Genomic DNA, 15214 nt, shown 5'->3' on the forward strand with positions numbered 1-15214 from the left:
AGCTGCAATGCAGTGCAGTAGAAGCTAGCCAGCAACCTATGGGCAATAGCATCCCAAAGGACATTGGAAAGATCAGGGACCAACCCTTCCCCAAAGTAACAGAAAAGGGGAAATCAATACCTCTTAAGTTAAACTGCACTTGTGACAGCCACTAGGGAAGTTCAAGTGCAGATGACACAAAATTAAGCACAGAACTGTCTCAGGATCAGGTTCAAAATACGAACCCACCTGAACGCAGCAGTTCAATTTTCCAATTCCTGACAACAAGTTACCAGGGGAGAACCCAAACACCTTATAGGGGTCTAAAACCAATACACCCCAAAAATTACCCTAAAAATACAAATCAACAGGGAACCAGACATTAACTTACTAGACTCATGAATCACGGAAACAGCCATAAAGGTTTAAAGGCTCTGCAGAATCCCCACCAAGAATCCCCACCAACAATTTACATATTAAAAGCCTTCACACAGAGCACAGCCTGGTGAAATCCGAACTGCCTTAGAAGCCAGCATGAATTTTGAACTTATCTCAAATACTAAGTGCACTGAAATGCCTATGGCTAGTAAAGTCACCATTTTTGAAATTTTATGTACTGATACTAATAAACCCTCACCAGAGAAAATGTAACTGGGGGATCTTAAGAGAAAAGGAATGCAACAGAGAAATTTGTAACAGTATTAGATAACTGTGTTTGGAAATTCATGCGTGAATGGAAGAGTGTATGTGTACATTTATCCTTTGCTTCGCAAAAAACTATGTAAAAATGAAATAAGATTCCATTTTTTCTCTGAGGATGGGAGGTGTGTTACTCAGAATGCGAGCATGATGATATTAAAGCTATATTCTAAAAGCTATATTTTAAAACACTGAAAATTATGGCTTCCAAGGGCCACCAGATATCTTTTGTGGATTGAGACTATTTTATTTCTAGAAAGAACAAAAAGGACATTATTTCTTATGTGACTCATTGTGGGTCAGGCCAAAAGGTAGATGAGGCCGATTGACACCTTCATTGTACCACGTTCGTTTTCTTTCAAACACAAAGGCCTTTTGGTGACAGAAAACTGCAGAGGTGAGAAACTACAAGCCAGGCTGCTTATTAAGTTACAACAATACATTATTTGGACAGTAACTCGACACTTAAGCAAGGTCACATGATAAGGCAGCCATATTTCCTCCCTGCTAAAAGAGATATTAACAGAATTCCACCAGAGAGTCCACAAAACACCATCAAAAGCCATCAGACCACTGCAGTCAACTCATCAGCCCAGCTACTGAACTGCAATACCTTGAAAGAGAAAGAAGGGCTCCTCTAACCTGTTTCAACTTCAAGTTCACCTGAGAGATCAACTCCTTGGCAGATCAACTACAAGAACCTTCACAGCTACTGAGAAATCTCTGCTTTCCAAAGCATCAACTCACAACGAAACATTAGGCCTGCGTCAAAAAAGAGACTGAGGTAAACTTCCTTTTTTTATGGTCACTGTTTTATTTTCATCTGTATTTAATGTGATAGTTCGGGTGAGTGAGTGAATGAGACATCAAGTTTTTGTTAACCTCTGGGGCAGGTGTGTGAAAAATAAAATTACCTTTTCTTTAAAATACACAAAAACTTGCTGCTGGGTTATTAAAAATTGAGTTCAACCACTCTGAGGGTAAGGAAATACACACATGATCATACAAATATATTGATCACAGATAAATAAAAGGAAACACCTAAAATTTGTCCATGTTACACGACATTCTGAGGCATCCTGCAGTATATCGTGTCTATGTACAAAAGAAGGTTAAAACTGAAGGGAGGAAAAAGCTAAATTTTCAGTGATATTACCCCAAGTTAAAAACAGCTGGCTCAGAAGAATCAATTCACACATTAGCAGAGCTGGTGAAGATTTTTAAGGTGGTCGATATTTATTCTGTTTGGATAAAAAGCTAGCAGCACAATAGTATCACCTTGGGAGAGCTGCAAGAGCTAGAGGGTGAAGTAGAAAGAAGCTGAACTGGGGAATTTAGGAAATACAAAGCACTGGGTCCTCAGGCAGAAAAGCAACAGTAACCCTGGGGAAGGGACCACAGATTACAATCTAAAGCAGCAATGCGATTATAAGACTGTATGTTAGTAAACGCATGGGAGGATACAAGAATCTTATTCAATGAAGATCACTTATTTTTTGTTCAGTTCTGAAAGACAGGTGTACGGTTTCTATTCTCATAAAGACTGTAATGAGGCCTAGGTCCACACATTATTAGAAGACAGAGAGTAACACTATTTTACTGGAGCTAGTATCGCAGTCAAATGGGAAAGTAACAATGCTGGAAATACATAGCAGGTTAACAAGCTTCTAGAGAAACAGAGGTAGTTAATGTTTCAAGGTCTGCCATTATTCTTTGAGAAAGATCATTCCTGAAATGTTAGCCTACTTTTTCTTTAGAATGTTGATAAAGCTGTTGCTAGTTTTGTGCATTTTCAATTCTGATTTTCAGAATTCAACTATTTATCTATAAATTTAACCCTAACCGCCCAGTGGGAATGGTGTGTGTGGAGGGGTGGGGATTGGGAGGTGGTTAAAATTGGTCTTGGGAACTTATCGCAGTGTTCCTAAATTTTTAGGTCAGCCTGGCGATTTTTTAAATTTTGCTTCAGGACAGGTGCCCCCCCCGGAGCAAGCAAGGACCTTCTTGCTATGGCAAAATGGCACATTCAAACTGCTGATCAAAGAAAGTTTCACTCAGTCCTGGTCATGCCAGTAAAACCTAACAGAAGTCAGAATTTAGGTAAGCCAGGCCACCTGAAAGAGTCGATCGAGGCCCAGTTAAGTTTCATTTTTTACAATTCCAAGGTTTCCTGGTGGGTTAGGAGGAGCAGGTGTGCTCCTCTGGATCCCTCAAGAAATGTTTGGGTCTCCTCTGCCCTGTGCTTACCTTACCCTCCATCGACCACTATTGCCTCGCAGCACTTGGTTAGTTTCCCCCAGCCTTCCCAGTTCCCCTGGACTTGCTTGGACTCTTTGGAGTTGCTGCTTTCCAACTGGCCAAATTGTTTCCTAAGAAAAGGTCACTCTTTGCATGTGCACATTTGGGAACACACCCCCATTACTAGCCCCATAACTAGCTCACTGTCCAAGTAAATTTTCACTGAAGGCACCTCTATACAGTCTCCAGTGGGTCCTTTGACCAGCACACTGGTATTTATTCTGCTCTTGGATGGAAAATCACCAATTCCTGCCACTAGCAGATTCTGCCAATGACCAATATCTTGGAGAATAATGATTTCCTTTTCCAGCTTTTTTGAACTACTAAGGGCCATATTCCCTTCAAATACAAAATCCTGACAGGTATTCAGGCCTTCAGCCACATTTGAACAGAGGCTCATGATCTTCATGACCACAGACACTGTCTTGGCTGCAATACCTTCTGTGGGTCTTATGCATGCCAATAGTTCTCTTTCAGGTGGCCTGGCTTACCTAAAAACACATTTGGGCTGAATTTTAACCTCAGTGTGCAGGTGCACGCCCGACACGCATGAGCATGAAATAGCGCACGATGACGTCAGGCAAATGCCCCAATGTCATCGCGCACACGCGCGATATTTTGGTTGGCGGGCCTGTGCGGGAGTTGGCAGCGTGCCCGCCAACAATTAAAAAGGCTAAGACCAGTCATTAATTAATTTAATTGAATTGTTCTCTGCCCGCCCGACCTTATGATTGGCGGGCGGGTGAAATGACCAAGCGGCCTTTGGATTTTTGAGGAAACCTCATCCAGCTCTGTGCCTTCAGGGAGCTTTCTGCGAGTGCACCCGCGTGCATGTGCAAACTTCCGCGCTCACCCTCCCCCCCACCGCCGGCAGCGCTGAGTGTTGCAGCGCGCGATTCACGCTGGCTGCCCGTTAATTGGCCAGCCAGCATGAAACTGCGGTCGGGGCCCGATCGCAGGCAGTGGACCATTGCGCAGCTGCTTCTGGGCTTGCCCGCTGCACCCGCCCGGCAAGGGGAAAATCCTCCCCATTATTTCCTTCCTGTTGCCTATCTTGGTTCATCTGTTAAAACTTGGGGATTCTTCTGCATGGCCTTCCCTACTGTCTTTTCCTCTGGAGCCTGTTTCTGCTCCATTTACATCCCTCTTATCTTTTCCTGGCTGGCGAGAGTTATTGGATGAAAATTTGTTTTGATTTATATGTTTATAGGTTAAATCGTAGTTATTGGCCATGATAGCTGCAGCTCTGACTTTGGAAACCATTTGTTCCTCTATGTGAGTTTTAAGATTATATGGGGACAATTTTGAAACACCTCCAGCAGTGTTATTTCTCTTAAGCCTTTGCAAGTGTGGTATATTTTTAGGGCTCGGACCTACCTATTTAATTCTTTTGAACTTGAGGAAGGTCTGTGTGGGTTTTTAATGAGAATACTGGATTCCTTGAGCACAAATTCATAGGCACTGAGAATAGGGGCCTTTGTCTGATCATAACTGGTGGAATTATCAGCAGGCAGCATGGAATAAACTTCTCAAGCTTTTCCAACTTGCCTACATTGTGTCATGAGGTTCCAAAACTCTGATGGCGACTAATTGAACTGCCAGTTTCTTAAAGTTTTTTTTCCCACCTATTTCCATTATTTTTAAATGTATTTCCATCCATTGTTTTATCTTTGCCTTTTAGCCCATTTAGATCCCTTCCCCCAACCCCACCCCCACTAGGGCTATCTGTACCTTTATTATCACATTCCTTAGATAATATCACCAGCTTCAACATCTCTTTGTCTATGACATTTTTTGGCTATCTCCACCTATCACTGGCCCTCTATCCAGCTCTACTTGTCCCACACCCCCTTAAACCAGCTTATATTTCACCTCTTTTCTATTTTTCCTTAATTCTGTTGAAGAGTCATACGGACTCGAAACGTTATCTGTGTTCCTCTCCGCAGATGCTGCCAGACCTGCTGAGTTTTTCCAGGTATTTTTGTTTTTGTTTCAGATTCTCCCTGGCTGCTTCAAGCTGTCTCAGGTCTTCATCTCTCTGTGCTTTAAATTCCATCTCTGGCTTCTGCAGCTGTAAAGTTCTCTTGGGTTCCCCCTTCTCTTTTTTTTTTGCAAAAATATACTTTATTCATAAAATATCTTCAACCGCATTCCAAACCATTTCAAAATCACCATCACAAGAGTACAATCAGGTTCAACTTTTACAACGTGTATCACAAGGTGCATCAGTACAAACAATGAATATTACAATCATTTGCAGACATTCATTTTGGGCTGTACAGCCTGAGGGGCTCTACACAGTTCCCAGTCCCTCGGTGCACTGTGGCAGAAAGGTCTTAGACAGCGACCCTTCCCTATTGCACCTTTGCGGCAGCTGCCCCAAGCTTTAGTGCGTCCCTCAGCATGTAGTCCTGGACTTTGGAACGTGCCAGTCTGCAACACTCAGTCGGGGACAACTCTTTGTGTTGGAAGACCAACAAGTTTCGGGCAGATCAAAGAGCGTCTTTTACCGAGCTGATGATCCTCCAGCTGCAGTTGATGTTTGTCTCGGTGTGTGTCCCTGGGAACAGCCCGTAGAGCACAGAGTCCTGTGTCACAGAACTGCTCGGGATGAACCTCGACAGAAACCACTGCATCTCTCTCCAGACCTTCTTTGCAAAGGCACAATCTACAAGGAGGTGAACAACGGTCTCTTCCCACCACAGCCACCTCGAGGGCAACGTGCCGAAGGGGTGAGACTCCTAACATGTAGGAAGGATCTGACGGGGAGGGCCTTTCTCACCACCAGCCAAGCTACGTCTTGGTGCTTGTTGGAAAGTTCTGGCGATGAGGCATTCTGCCAAATGACTTTGACAGTCTGCTCGGGGAACCATCCCACAGGATCCACCCTCTCCTTTTCCCTCAGGGCCTCTAAGACGTTACGTGCCGACCGCTGCCTGATGGACTTGTGGTCAAAGGTGTTTCTCTGCATAAATTTTTCCACGAGGGACAGGTGGTATTGGGTGCTGATAGCAAAAACTGCACCAAGGCTGGACCCTGGAGGCAGGGTCAGTGGGGAAGGGAGGAAGTTGTGGAGCGAAGGTTGAACAGGGGAGGCAGGAGCAGCGGGGAAGTGTGGAAGGCTGTCCTGGGAAGGGAGATAGACTGTCCAGGACAAGTTTAGAAAAATGTCAGAGAAAGGAATGGAGAGACAGAGGGAGGCTAATGTCTCCAAGGAACACAGCTGGTGGTCAGCAGTAAATTCCCGACTCCCAAACCTCCATCCTCCTTGGTAAATGGTCATGGCTGACAAAGGTATATGTGGCAAGTCTTTCTATCATGGCAGGGCAATGGTCTCTCTATAGAGTCTCAAGGGTAGTCAAGGCAAGCTCAATAGTGTCTGAGGGAGGTTCTCACACAAGGCTAACATCACCCCGGTCAATGCAGTCATGTGTGAATGGGAGGAACACCCATCTCTGGTCCTTTACCTGGAAGAGGAGAGTGAGGATACCATGTCTAGAGCACTGGTCTGCAGTCTTTGAGCTGGAGGGAAACATGTAAAGGATATGCTTTATATTTATAACTTAAATGTGTTCAAAGATCCTTTGAGACATCAAAGATGCAGACTGCAGGCAACCCAGCGTTGGTACTGGCTCTCATCCCAATGAATAGAAGAAGGGCCTGTCGCAGATTGACTCAGTGCCAGAATGACCAAGGGCCTGAACAGCAAGTGGCAGCTGGGCTTCAAAACGATCAAGATATTGGCGAACAGAATCCACTGCAACGACAACCATTGGCCTAACCACGGGTGTATCTCAGGTAATGCTCTTATCTAGAGATGAGTAAAAGGCCATGTTGGAGGCACCTTCATTTGTCCTGGAATATGGTTGCGCACATTTGCCAGCTTCTCCAGGATGAGTTGTGGCTGCAAGGTCTTGGAGGCAAACCCATTCTGCTGGCATTGATGGTCAACCTCGTCTTAAACTTTTTCACCGGTAGATCCTTCCAGGGCTCCTCGGGGGACCTGTAGGGCATCTCCCAGTCATCAAGACACAAGTGCACACGGGAAGTGATGTCCTCTTTAGGAGAGTACACCAATTTGTCTAATTCCACCTGGATCCCGAAAGCCATGCTACAAAAGCGTTGGGATCTGCAGCAATCGCAGGTTTCCCGCAGGTGTAGGGCACAATTGACTGCATACATGTGGCCTTGAGAGCACCCTGGAAACAGCCTGTCACATTCATCAATAAAAAAGGATTCCAGACTTTGAATGTGGAGATCTGTGTGTTTGTGCTCGGCTCCCAGGGAGATCTCACGACACGTCCATTCAGGGATACTCCCAGGTGCCGCAGGTTTTTGAAGGACCTTGGAGATTTCAGGGCTGGCTCCTCAGTACAAGGGATACCAGTTCAACATCCGCAGAATAATGCTGAGGAGAGCTACAACGATGTACATGCCTCCACTAGGTCCATGATAGAGTCGCTGACAGGCCTCCGAAAAATGAGGTTCAGATGTTTGGACTACTCAGGCAGGGTTCTACAATACACACCACAGAGATTGCCTTGGATCATCATTGTCTGTTGTGCTCTGCATAACCTAGCACTACAAAGCGGGGATGTCTTCCCTGAGGGAGACATTGGAGGAGCAAGACGCCTCCTCCATCGAGGAGGATGTTGAAGGGGGATAGAGCTGACGAGGGCCAGGGTGTTGCTGATCCACATGCAGAGGCTATAGCAGGGATAAGATGCAGCAGACATGCCCATGACAATTTGATAGCTACTGAATTCCAGGCAGAATAAGCTGTCAGCATATTTATTGAACTTATTGGTTTACTATCCTTTCCTGGCAAGAAGGCCCCAGCTCCTTTTTGTTCACAGACATTATTTATCTCCAATGTTCCTTGATTTTTGAGAGCTGTATTAAATAGCACTGCTGAGCATCTGCTGTTAGCTTGATCCTTTGCATGCACAAAACTATGCTAAAATTCAGAGTCTTGGCGCTAAATGGGTGCATTAGAACCTAAACAGCGCTCCCTTCTCCCTTGAACTCGGGCACCTGTAAGTAGAATAGTGATTTCACCGAAGCCCTCACAAAGACTGTGTGCATGGCAGCTTGGAAACAATTTCAAATCAAAAGTCACCAGGGATGCATTCATTTCATCCTGACACCTACTCCCAAAGAGAGGCTGACCAGGCAGCGAGCTCTTTCAGGCAGAGCCAGATAGATGGGTCTACAGGGAGGAGCAGCATGAGAACACCATTAATCCACTTGAAAACACACCTCAGTATAGGTTGATGAGGGCTGATTGTGTTCCTGCCCCCCGAGCCTCCACCCTGATTGCCATTTGCTCACAGTAAACCCATATCCCTTGACATCTTTATCATACTGAGAAGTTTTGAGGTAACTTTGTCGTCCACTCTCTGAGAGTGCCTCACCTGTACTATGGTTTTTTTTATTCATTCATGGGAGGAGGGCTTCGCTGGCTAGACCATGTCCATCCATGATTTCCCTTGAGAAGGTGGTGGTGAGCTGCCGTCTTGAACGGCTCCAGTCCATGTGGTGTAGGTACATCCACAGTGCTGTTAGGAGGGAGTTCCAGGATTTTGAGGCAGTGACAGTGAAGGAACGGCGATATATTTCCAAGTCAGGATATGGAGTGACTTGGAGGGGGACTTCCAGGTGGTTGTGTTCCCACATGCCTGCTGCTCTTGCCCTTAGAGGTGGTAGAGGTCGTGGGTTTGGAAGGTGCTGTCTAAGGAGCCTTGGTGAGTTCCTGCAGTGCATTTTATAGATGGTACACACTGCTGCTACTGTGCGTCAGTGGTGGAGGGAGTGAATTTTTGTGGATGCGGTGCCAATTAAGTGGGCTGCTTTGTCCTGGATGGTGTCAAGCTTCTTGAGTGTTGGTAGAGCTGCACTCATCCAGGCAAGTGGAGGATATTCCATCACACTCCTGACTTGTGCCTTGTAGATGGTGACAGGCTTTGGAGAGTCAGGAGGTGAGTTACTTGCCATGGGATCCCTAGCCTCTGACCTGTTCCTGTAACCACAGTATTTATATGGCTAGTCCAGTTCAGTTTCTGGTCAATGGTAACCCCCAGGATGTTGTTGGTGGGGGAATTCAGCACTGGTAATGCCATTGAATGTCAAGGGGTGATGGTTAGATTCTCTCTTGTTGGAGATGGTCATTGCCTGACACTTGTGCGTGGTACAAATGTAACTTGCCACTTGTCAGCCCAAGTCTAGTTATTGTCCAGGTCTTGCCGCATTTGGACATGGCATGCTTCAGTATCTGAGGAGTTGTGAATGGTGCTGAACATTGTGCAATCATCAGCGAACATCCCCAATTCTGACCGTATGATGGAAGGAAAGTCATTGATGAAGCAACTAAAGAAGGTTGGGCCTAAGACACTACCCTGAGGTTCTGCTGCAGTGATGTCCTGGAATTGATTTGATTGATCTCCAACAATCACAACCATCTTCCTTTGTGCTAGGTATGACTCCAACCAATGGAGAATTTTTCCCCTGATTCCCATTGACCCCAGTTTTGCTAGGGCTGCTTGATGCCACGCTCAGTCAAATGCTACCTTGATGTCAAGGGCAGTTGCTTTCACCTCACCTCTGGAATTCAGCTCATTTGTCCCTGTTTGAACCAAGGCTGTAATGAGGCCAGGAGCTGAGTGACCCTGGCAGAACCCAAACTGAGGGTCAATGAGCAGGTTATTGCTTAGCAAGTGCTGCTTGATAGCATTGTTGATGACCCCCTCCATCACTTTACCAATGATGGAAAGTAGACTGATAGGGTTGTAATTGACCAGGTGGATTTGTCCTACTTTTTGTGGACAGGACATTTTTGGGCAATTTTCCACATTTCCGGGCAGATGCCAGTGTTGTAATTTGTTATGACCACAGCAGATGTTATTTTCTGAGCAAGTCAGATCCCAGAGGGAAACTTGTCTTACTGACCATAAACCTTTTTACTGTATTTTGAAAATGAGGAGGAAAAGCTACTGACCCAAAAGCATAGAACTCCAGTTACACCTTTAGGATTTTAAACATTAAAAGATTTATTAGAAAGATAAAAAAAACTTAAGCACATGAGATTAAACTTACACAGTTAAAACAGTCTTACAGAACAATGTCCAAAGAAACCTACTTGGCCAAAACACACAAGTAAACTATGTTCTTGGCAATAACTTCCTTATAGATTTTAACAATAAAATTCCAGTAATATTACCAAGGCAAAGAATTGTTGTCACTTTAATGGAGGTATACCACATGACTCCTCAAATGTTTCCACTCAGAGGTGAAAATCCAAAAGAAAGGTTCAGAAACAGACTACTTTCTGAAATTAAAGACATTTCTGGCTTGAAACCGGAAGGCTGCTTCAAATTCATAACTTTTACACCTCTTCAGCATACAGATCTTGTCTCAGGACATTTCCCCCACACAGCCACCCCAACTCAGCTGACCACCTTTCCTTAAACATCTTTTTTTCCATTTAATCTCAAATTCCATTGTCCTCACACCTCTTTGAACTCAACTCCTCGAAATATAAAAATCTTTCATGTTTTCCTATTCTGTCTCTATTTTCGTGTCAATAAAATTTAATATACCTTCCCCTGTTTACCTATAAAACCTTTGTATGTTGTAAAAGTTCCTTGGCACTTCTAAACTCCACTTTGAAATTCAACAGCTGAAAAACCAAATCTCCACGTATCTCACAATGCAAATTTTAAATCAAACCTAATTACCTGTAAATCCAAGTTCACATAACCTCTCATTACAAATGCATGAACCTAACCCGTTTAAGCTTTTATCTCCCAGTGCTCACAGCCAAGCTGTCTTTATTACCCTGCCTTAAATTAATTATTCATGGACCCACACACACACTCACAGCCTTCACCATATTCCCAAAAATATATTTTTAAAAACTATCATTATAAACCGTACTGGAACAGCTTGACTAGGGGTGTGGCAAATCCTGGAGCACAGGCCTTCATTCAGTACTATTACTGGAATATTTTCAGGGCCCATAGCTTTTGCAGTGTCCAGTGCCTTCAGCCGATTCTTGATATCACATAGAGTGAATCAAATTGGCTGAAGTCTGGCATGCTGGGAACCTCTGGAGGAGGGTGAGATGGATCATCCACTCAGCACTTCTGGCTGAAGATTGTTGCAAATGCTTCAGCCTTATCTTTTCTAATGATGTTCTGGGCTTCCCCATCATTGAGGATAGGGATTTTTGTGGAGCTTCCTCCTCCAGGGAGTTGTTTAATTGTCCACCACCATTCACGACTTGATGTGGCAGGACTGTAGCGCTTAGGTCTGATCCTTTGGTTGTGGAATTGTTTAGCTCTGTCTATTGTTGCTGTTTATGCTGTTTGGCACTCAAGTAGTCCTATGTTGTAGCTTCACCAGGTTGACACCTCAATTTTAGGTATGCCTGGTGCTGCTCCTGACATGCCCTCCAGTACTCTTCATTGAACTAGGATTGATCCCCTGGCTTGGCGGTAATGGTAGGGTGGGGATATGCTGTCCCATGGGGTTACAGATTGCGGTCGAGTACAATTCTGCTGCTGCTGATGGCCCACAGGGCCTCATGGTTGCCCAGTCTTGCGTTGCTAAGTCTGTTCAAAATCTATCTCGTTTAGCACAATGGTAGTGCCATACAACACAATGGAGGGTATCTTCAACGTGAAGACGGGACTTTGTCTCCAAAAGGACTGTGCAGTGGTCACTTCTACTGACACTGTCATGGCAGGTAGGTTGGTGAGGATGAGGTCATATATGTCTTTCCCTCTCGTTGGCTCTCTCACCACCTGCCAAAGACCCAGTCTAGCAGTTATGTCCTTTAGGACTCAGCCAGCTCAATCTGCAGTGGTGCTACCGAGCTTGGGGCAGGATTTTGCACTTGTCAGGCAGGTGGGTGCGAGCGGGAGTGGACAGGAAGCTGAGCGCTGCCTGTGATCGGGCTGAGACTGCGATATCACGCTGGTGGGCCAATTAAGGCCTGCCCAGCATGAAACATGTGCTGCAGCGCTCAGCGCTGCCTGTGTTGGATGGAGGGGGAGGAGGGCAAGCAGGGAACTTCGCGCATGCACACAGTGCACACAGGAAAAGCTCCCTGAGACCCAGAGCTGCCTCAGGGAGCTGAAACTATTTAAAAAATCAAAAATAAAGATTTTAAAAGTGTTACAAAACATGTCCTCTGATGTGACTCTGTCACATAAGCAGGGAAATATTGTTAATGAAAAGTTAACATTTTTATTTTATTTTTAATTGCTGTTGAAAGCCTCATCCCGCCCGTGCATGAGGTTTCCTAAAAAATACAAAGCTTTTTGCCTGCCCACCAACCATAAGGATGGACGGGTAGCAAAAACTTACATTTAATTGGTACTTTAATGACCTTAATTGGCCTGCTAATTGTCGGTGGGCATGCTGCCAACTCCCATGCACCCCCGCCAACCAAAATATTGTGCCATTTTACACACGTATGAGTCAGGAATGCACCTGCCCAACAAGGTAAAAATTCTGGCCTTGTTTATGGACATTGAAGGTCTCCCACCCAGAGTACATTCTGTGCTCTTGCCACCCTCAGTGCTTCCTCCAAGTGGTGTCCAACATGGAGGAGCACTGATTCATCGGTTAAAGGGGGAACAGTACGTGGTATTCAGCAGGAGGTTTCCTTCCCCCTGTTTGACCTGATGTCATGAGACTTCATGGGGTATGGAGTTGATGTTGAGTACTCCCAGGGCAATTGATTCCCTGCATACCACCCGGAACCGGAAATGACAATGGTAAACCCAGCCCTGTCGACCCTTGCTAGGCCATTTCAGAGAGCTTTTCAGAGTCAACCACACTGTTGTGGGTATGGAGTGACATGTAGGCATATTTTCTTCCCTAAAGGGCATTAGTGAACCAGTTGGGTTTTTAAGACAATTGACCATGGTTTCCTGGTCATCATTAGACTTTTAATCCCAGATTTTTATTGTTTGAATTCATATTCCACCATCTGCCACTGTGGGATCCAAACCTGGATCCCCAGAGCATAACCTTGAGTCTCTGGATTACTAGTCCAGTGACAATACCATTACATCACCGACTCCCATTATGTGCAAGCACTCTGGATCCTCCAATCGCAGAGTCCCTTACAAGTCTCAGCCCAAGATAGCCTTAGTATTAGTGCAAGATTGTGATCCGCCACTGTGGATACCCCAGGCAAGGTAGAATTTATTCCTGCATGGACCCTGCAGAGGTCTGTTAGAGCTGATGATGCTTCACATGGATAGCCTCACAGTCCTCAGCATGGTCCAGCACACAGGCACACTCTACTCCTGCTTTTCACATTCACTAGAGCTCCTGTCATTCAGTGATGTCCAAAGAACTTTGGTGCAAACCCTTTATGCAAGGTGTACTGACACCCTTGATAAGGAGGCGAGCACGCCACACAAATCTCCATGTGAGGTCTGACAAAAGCTTCAGCCAAATGCACATGCACCTCTTAAATCCTCCACTCAAATTCCTCTTGCAGTCAAAGCTAATGTGCCTGTTGCCCCCTTACTTGCTGCCTTCAACTGTGTGTTAGCTTAAAACGACAAATCACCAAGGAAGGACATTCATGATCGAATGTTCAGCTTCCTCCAGACATGTGGGGCAGCCCCAGGTCCAGGATTGTACATTCACCGTGCGGGGGTGGTCCCAACGTGCCAGAATGTAAAATGACACGTGATGATGTCGGGCTTGTGCCCAATGCCACCCTGCTGTCTCGCGATATTTAATTTGGTGGGCGCGCACCAGAGTCGGCTGCGCAACCGCCGAAAATTGAAAGGCCTATTAAGGCCATTAATGTACTAATTAACTCCAAATTTACGCTGCCCGTCCAACCTAACAGTTGGGGGGCAGGTGAAAAGGCTAAGCGGCCTTTAGGTTTTTTAGGAAACCTCATCCACGAGCGGAATGAGGTTTCCTGAAGTTTTTACAAATTGAATAAAAACTTTTTTTGAAAAATAAAAACATATCCCATCTCATGTGACACAGTCACATAAATGGACATGTTTCATTAAATTTTTAATATTTTTAATAATCTCTTTAAAAAGTGCTTCAATCTCTCTGAGGCACGGAGCGAGAGAGTGCTGGACCCGACTCTCCCTCCTTCCCCCGCCTGCACAGGTAGCACTCAGCACAACAGCTCGCAATCCACGCTGGGCGGGCCTCGATTGGCCTGCCCGTGTGAAATCACAGTGCCGAGCCGACTGTCCATGCCCACTCCTGCCAGGTCCGCCTGATGCGGGAAAAATTCCGGCCCAGGTTTCCTACTGTTAAGAAGACAGTATAGAGCTTCACTCTCTCAGCCCTGGAACTGCATCTACAGCGTTCCTTGCCTCTCTCACAGCAGAATTAACTCCCCTCGAGTACACGTGCCAACCAGCCACATCTGACATCAGGGCAACAGCGGCAGGAGATGCAATGACCTCGATGAACACATTTTCAGAGATCAGAACATGGTGAACTGAGGAGTGGCCAGGCAGCACACTGACAACTGATGGCCAGTGCTTAACCATGCATGTGTGGGATTATTGAGTAACCACTTTGGTGATAATGTGGGAGAACTGAATCGATGGGAGTTCCCAATCAGGCTCTGATGGGGGCCCACATTCCAGAACCTTAAATGCTGACATTGAAGCAATTAGCAGCAAGATGGAATCCATGGGACTTCCAGACAATGAAAACGAACGTATATATAGTGTGCAAAATATTTTACAATGAGTGTACACTCATGCCACCTGTGTGTCTTTAATACTTGCTAATTTTTCTCACCCTATCGCTACATCTGGGTGCAGACCCGACACCCACAGCTGAAGTGGAGGCCACCTGCTGATTGTTATGTTCTGTTGACTCTGAGGATTTTGGCAGGTGTCCTCTGGTGGCCCAAGGCCAAGAAGGCCCCAGTCTGCTAAGGGTCTCCTGCATAGACGCAGGGGCACCCTCTTCAGCCTGACCTGTTGGAGGTGATGGGGTCACTGGCAGAGGGGCAGTGGAGTGGCAGGGCACCTTTGGAATGTTTTGGGCTGAAGCTCCCAGGGTGCCTGGTTGGCACTTTTCCTCTCTGATTCCTTGAGGAGAAGGGCCACCTGGAGAGGTTGAGGTGCCCCATTCCCCTCTGGCCCAGCCACTGCTGCACTGCACCCATGGCTAGAGTGATAGAGTGCAGGGCTGAGTGCATATCTGGCAACCACTGTGCATTCTGTTGGACCTG

Source organism: Cetorhinus maximus, chromosome 19 (genome assembly GCF_964194155.1).
Source record: "Cetorhinus maximus chromosome 19, sCetMax3.hap1.1, whole genome shotgun sequence".
Classification (NCBI taxonomy): Eukaryota; Metazoa; Chordata; class Chondrichthyes; order Lamniformes; family Cetorhinidae; genus Cetorhinus; species Cetorhinus maximus.